The sequence below is a fragment of the Vicugna pacos genome, chromosome 2, assembly GCF_048564905.1.
Source record: "Vicugna pacos chromosome 2, VicPac4, whole genome shotgun sequence".
Taxonomy (NCBI): Eukaryota; Metazoa; Chordata; class Mammalia; order Artiodactyla; family Camelidae; genus Vicugna; species Vicugna pacos.
Window position 1 is genome coordinate 93604189 of NC_132988.1, and position 6000 is coordinate 93610188.

At 43.5% G+C, this 6000-nt stretch overlaps 1 protein-coding gene across 4 annotated transcripts in view; it reads right to left on the reverse strand.

Annotated features, from left to right (window-relative positions):
* KLHL5 (kelch like family member 5) overlaps positions 1-4068 on the reverse strand; it is a 77807-nt gene extending 73739 nt beyond the window's left edge. For 2 of the 4 annotated variants that reach the window (XM_072945096.1, XM_072945088.1), the window contains exon 1: positions 3752-4068. The gene's annotated coding sequence lies outside the window, so the exon portion shown is untranslated. The remainder of the gene's footprint in view (positions 1-3751) is intronic. The other 2 variants (XM_072945085.1, XM_072945100.1) reach the window with 2 other exon arrangements.
* Between the last annotated feature and the right edge of the window lie 1932 nt (positions 4069-6000).

Here is a 6000-nt window from a genome sequence, read left to right on the forward strand (position 1 = left end):
CTTGGATTGTTTGACATAAAGCTATATCCTTTTTCTAACAAAATACTCTTTTTGCTTAAATTAGTTTAAGTAATTCTCTAAAGTTGTCACTAAATAATCTCTAAGACCAAACAAGATGGCCAGAGGCAAAGTGTAACGGTGTATGTGTACATAATCAGATTTTGTCATATTGAAAGACGCTGTTAATGTTGTTTTAAAGAGAAAGCGAAAGAGTGAGAACTCAATTATAGCTATTTTTTGTTGGGGTGTAAATTTTCCATTCATCTTTTTTATCCTCATGGGATCTAACGTAGTGCTGCATACACACCATATTTAACAAATATTTACTGAATGGACGTATAATTAAAGAATAATGAAATCCACTTGGCCAAACGGTTCATCTAATTGGAAGTTTTCAAAAGCATTTCAGTTCCAATTAACAAAAGATGTTCTTTATAATTATCATTAGCATAATTCTATGATTAAATATACACAAAGAAATGCTGTTTTCTATTCTCTAAATAGAATACTGAAAAACATAATCTGGATTTGATTTATTCAGAATTTTGTGTTAACATACGGGACTATGAAGTCTGCTTCGTCGTAGTCTTTAAGATTGTCCACAGACTATTTCCATTTTCCGCCTTCTGGGCTCAAGGTAGAATTTCATGTCCCCACCTTCTTGAAATTGGGTTGCAGTCATACGACTTGTTTGGCCAATGAAGTGGCAGTGGAAGTTACTTTCACGTAGAAGCCTTTAAGAGCCAATGTGCAATTTATCACACCCTCTCCCCTGCCCTAACACACATGGAAGCAGGTGTTGAGATGGAGACCGACAATCTGGGGCTCTAAATGACTACTGGAACAGAGCTCTCCTGCTGACGCTATGTGTCATGTAATGTGACTTAGAAACAAACCTTTGTTGTTTTAAACCACTAAGAAGTGAGGGTCTTTTGATCCCCATCATTATTTACCCTACTTGATAAACTCAACAAACCCCTCGCTCACAAATGGAGTGAAGACAATGAATAGCTCTGGCCTTCAATTTGTCTTTAGAATGGTGACATTTCGTACAGCACTGCATCAATTATCAAATACTTTCTTACAGAAGTGTCCCTCATTATCCAAACTGTCAAAATCCAAACACAAGAACTGAATGGAGTCAAGTAAATTTTTGGACTAATCCTTTATTCTCTCAATTCTCACTACTTACTATCTGAAACTCAGGGACCAAATACATTTGGATAGGATGATATTCCTTGCCGTTCAAACTCTTGTGATCTACACTCAGGAATGGAAAAAATCTAGACAGTAAAGGATTCTTGATACATTATTTCATTTGCATCCTTAAAGCTGTTTTTCTACTACCCAGTACCAATGGACTCTCAATATACTCAACCTCTACTGAATAAATTGTGTGCTGTCATCATTCTAATCTTACAAATAAGGAAACAGATTCAAAGAGGTTCCTAAACTTACTGGAAACAACCTTGCACATTAGTGGCACGATTCCAGATTTTCTGGCTCCAAATCCCTTTCCACTATGTACTACGCTTTCCAAGATCTCTTACAGCTACAGAATTCTGGGGTTTGATAGTTAATAGTATCCACAGTATTTATGATAAAAAGAAAAAAATCAATGACATATTTACATCCAAGAATAAAACCATCCTTTAAGGAGTTCTACTTGCCTAACCTAGTCTAATTCAAGACCCTGAATACCCTGAAGCACAGAACAAGAAGTCCTAGAGATCACCTGGTTCAACAGGCAGTTTGCAGAACAATGAAGAACTATAAAAGAACTCTGGGGAAAAGTAGCCTTTTCCATTGATATACAGTCTATTAAATTCTGACCTTTAGATTATCTTCACTTTGGTTCTTAATAAATTGGCTAACCTCAAACTCTTTGCTCCCTAATTCTTATCAAATCTCAGCTGTAAGAAATATTCACGAAAAATTACCTGAAGAATAGGCAATCCACCCATTTCTATAGGTTCACTGGTTCTCAATTTGTTTCATAGTCAAATAAATTTGGACAGGGTCACAAAATATATCCCCCCTTAAGAGAGTAAACTTGAACATTAGCCAAGGAATTGAGTTTAAAAAAAAAACAAAAACAACCTTTGAAATTTGTCTGACCCAGCTATCTCAAAGTTATTTTGAGTTATTTCAAGAAATAAACTACTGATTTCTCATGCCTTAGAACTCAGTTTGGGAAACAGGGTTCTAGGTAATCTAAACTTACAAATGGCTCAAGTTAAGCCTTCAGAGAACTTATCTTTAGAGTCTTACTATTGCTCTATACTGAAGAACACTGTTATCCAAAAGTCACCATTTTCTGTAAGGGTATTTTAAAGGTGGGGTTGTCAACTGCATCACAACAATCTCCCTTTTTATTAGGGCCCATGAGAAAAATGTTCCTCTTGGGCCTCATTACTAAAAAATGCCCTGCTTAGGCAGAAGAACTGGTTTGTTTTTCTCTTCTTGGAATTAGAAATACACTGAAACTTACTTTACAACCCCTCCCCACCCCCATCCGCTAGGGAAGCCCAGAGCCAAAACTATGACTCATCTCAAGTAGGGGATCTTACAGTACACACTTGGTAATATCTTACCCTTGACTTTGTAGTCTTTTTTTCTCCCTGCTTTGCCTCAATTTTCTCATTTCGTTTTGTTTTACCCTATAGTAGTATGTGGATACTAAGTTGCTTCCAGTCATTTTTGGAACTATCTATTGTATATACTGTCCTATTTTCTTACAATATCATATTGATTTCTCCCTACCCGTCCTATTACCCCCAAAATCAGTGTCACCTTTGTGTAAAAAAGTATTCACATATTTATGACAAGCCAATAGAACATACACATTCACAATAAAATCAAATTCGAAATGCTTAAAACCAGAAAAAAAATCATTATGAGTTCTTCAGCGGTCTAACAACCAAAAAGACTTATTAAACTGTTTCTCAAAGAAATGAGAATTACCATTTATTGGGTACCAGTAACTGCTAGGCACTTAATACAAAGCAGTTTCATTTTTAAAAAGAAGCAAGGACATTGGCATAATCTCTGGAAAGATGCACAAGAAACTGGTAATACTGGCGGGTGGGGAGACTGATCTCTTGAACTTTTTGAATTTTGTCAATGTACCAATAATTCAAAAAATTTTTTTTAAAAAAGGAACTATAATAAAGACGGCAGAAATGCTTTTCTCTTGGACACAGCAAACTTTCTTCGTCAGCTTTTGATTCCAGAGAGTGCAATGAAATACCTAAATGAAAAAGTTTCAACCAGACACGCCGGTTTTACTGAAATAAAGTCCCTTTCTGATTCTCCACACTCCGGGGGTGAGGCAATTACTTAAAAATTTAAGATTATGATAGCCTGCGGGTAACAATGAAAAAAAAAATTCGGTATGTTTTCCAGTTTGCTTTATTGGTAGAAGAGTACAAGGAAGAAGCACTGATTCTGGACAGCAGCCCACGATCTCGGCCGGCCGGCCACAAACGCCGCGTCCAGAACTTTGCACAACTCAAGGGCGGCCCAGACTCCGCTCCGGGCTCTCGGCTGCGTGGCGGGAGGCCGGACCGGGGTTCGAGCCCCAGGCGCGGTTCGGGGAGGTCCCCGCCTGGCCCACCCCTCCGGGCCCCGAGGGGGACTCGGGCGACAGCGGTCCGGCGGGAGGGTCGCGTGGGGGCGGGGCAGCGGGCCGCGACGCGCGGCCGACCCGCCGCGGCCCCCTCCCCGACGCCGAGGAGGAAGTCGCACTTACCGCGTCGGGCTCCGAAGGCGGCCGGGGGTCACGGCGGGGCGGGGCGGCCAGGCGGGAGGAGGAGGGAAGGCGGGGGGCGGGGGCCGGCGGGCCGAGGAGAGGGATGCTCGGCCCCTCGGGTGCCCCCAGCCCCTTCCGGGCAGCCTCACCCCCGGCGCCGGCTGGCCCGGAGCGGGCCACTCCCCCTCCGTCAGGCTGCACCAGGCCCCGGGGAAGAAACTCGTCGCGCAGCCCCGAAGGGGGCGGGCGGCCGGGTGGGGGTCGGGCACTGGCTGGCCCGTCAGTCCCGGCGCGGCGCGAGCGGCTGGCCGCCCCGCCCTTCCCGCCAGGCCCCGCCCCCTCCTCGCCCGCCCGCCTGCCCCGGGAGACGGCCTCTGCTGCCCGCTTGGGGGTTTCTCTCCCCTCCAGGCGGGGGCGCCGATGGCCTGGGCCGGGGAGGGAAAGGAGACGGGGGAGGGGCGGGAGGAGAGGGGAGGGAAGGCGCGGGCTGCGGGGAGGGGACCTCGTGGGGGAGGGGGGCGTCAGGCTGGGCCGGGCCCTGGGGGGAGGGGAAGGGGCGCGGAGACCCTGACAGATTCCAGTTGTTCCCGGCCCCTGGGGGTGGAAGTTTAGGAAGAGGTCCCTCTGCAGGGCTGGAAGACGATCAGAGAATGGCCTGTGTTTTTTGATTCCTTGGAGAATAGGGCTGTTTTGTCCTAGAGCTTTGAGGGAACTCAGCAAGAGTTGCCTCTCTTTTCCAGCCTCTGCAACCCTTCCCCTAGCAACTATCTGATAATTACTGTGCTCCAGGTAGTGGATTTGTGGATATTGTGCCATAGCAATTATAATCTTCAACTTTGTGGCCATAAGCATTGTTTTCCAATGGTGGGATGATAGGAATTCCACAAAAGTTGGTTCCTTAGTCTTCTCTAGCCAGTGCGTATTTTATTGAAAGTAACTAGCTTATTCAGCGCCTAGATGCCAAACACAAATCTAAAACGCTTTACATATGTTGACTCAATCTTAAGCCAAACAGCTAAGGTCCCTGCCCCCATTGAGCTCATGGTGGATAAAGGGAAGGTGTTTCCTTGGTTTGTCTCAAGTGATGTGTAAAGGCAATGTCCAACTGCTTTTGTTCGCAGAGTAATGCATATGTTCATTATTTGCAGATTAAATGTTTACTACTCTGAGCCATCTCTATCCAGTATGGGAGGGTTGAATGTGGTTAGTCCTCCCAAAATGACATTTGATCAGGAGATCCTCAATATGTGTCCATAATGAAAACTGCAAGCAAATGGTTCAGAAGACTGATGAGTTAAGTTACTAGTGGAATAACGTAGCCAAATTGTGGCAACAAACTCGGGTGTCTGGGAGATCTATTTAGGGATCTATTTTCAACATTCCCACTTGGGGAAGTGGTTAGAAAAAGCAACATAATATAAAACAATGATGCACTGACATGGACTGCTAGTTGAAAGGGCTGATTTAAAACTGTTACAATCAGGAAGAGATACTTCACAAAATCTACCACTGAGGGCTCCAACCACAAAGCACAGGAAACATTTTTTTATCAGAGCCACCTGGAAGAGACTCCCCATTCCCTCTTGGTAATCACACCTACACGCACAGATAAAAATTACTTCAGTAACGTTGTCTTCAAGTACAAAAGACAGCTGTGGTATACCCATAGCCTGAATTTTTGGAATTTGATACTATTTTTTAGCCCTCATTTGATTTCTCAGTGTTAACATTTGTTCACATTAACAGCAAATGACATTCTTCTCATACTCCTCTTTTTCCTCTCATAGTTATTTATTGTTTCGTTTTGGAAATTTAATTCAGTTTTTTTCTTTTGGATTTACAGTGAGAAAGGCTAGAAAAGCATTACAATCAAATCAGATTACATTTTCAGTAAAAACAAACAATGAATCCTAATTTAAGAACTAGGAATTCCCATATACCCTCTTCTCTTTTTTTATGCTAATTATATTATTTGTTCAGTCCTGAAATCTATTTTGTTTGATTTACTACTCGTATTTTCAGTTCATTTGCTCCACCACCCTGGTGAAGGCAAATCAAATCAAACATCCTTCATGATCTGACATCGTGATGCTGGCCTCAGTTCAGACCACGCTTGCTGTGCCCCACAGTGGACTCCTTCCTCTTCTGCCAACACTCCAAGCACTTGCCAGTAAATCTTCTGCATGTCTCTGTCTTATGAAGGCTCTTAGCCGTTCACCGTCTCCCTTTTCCTTCCTGTTGCCTATCCC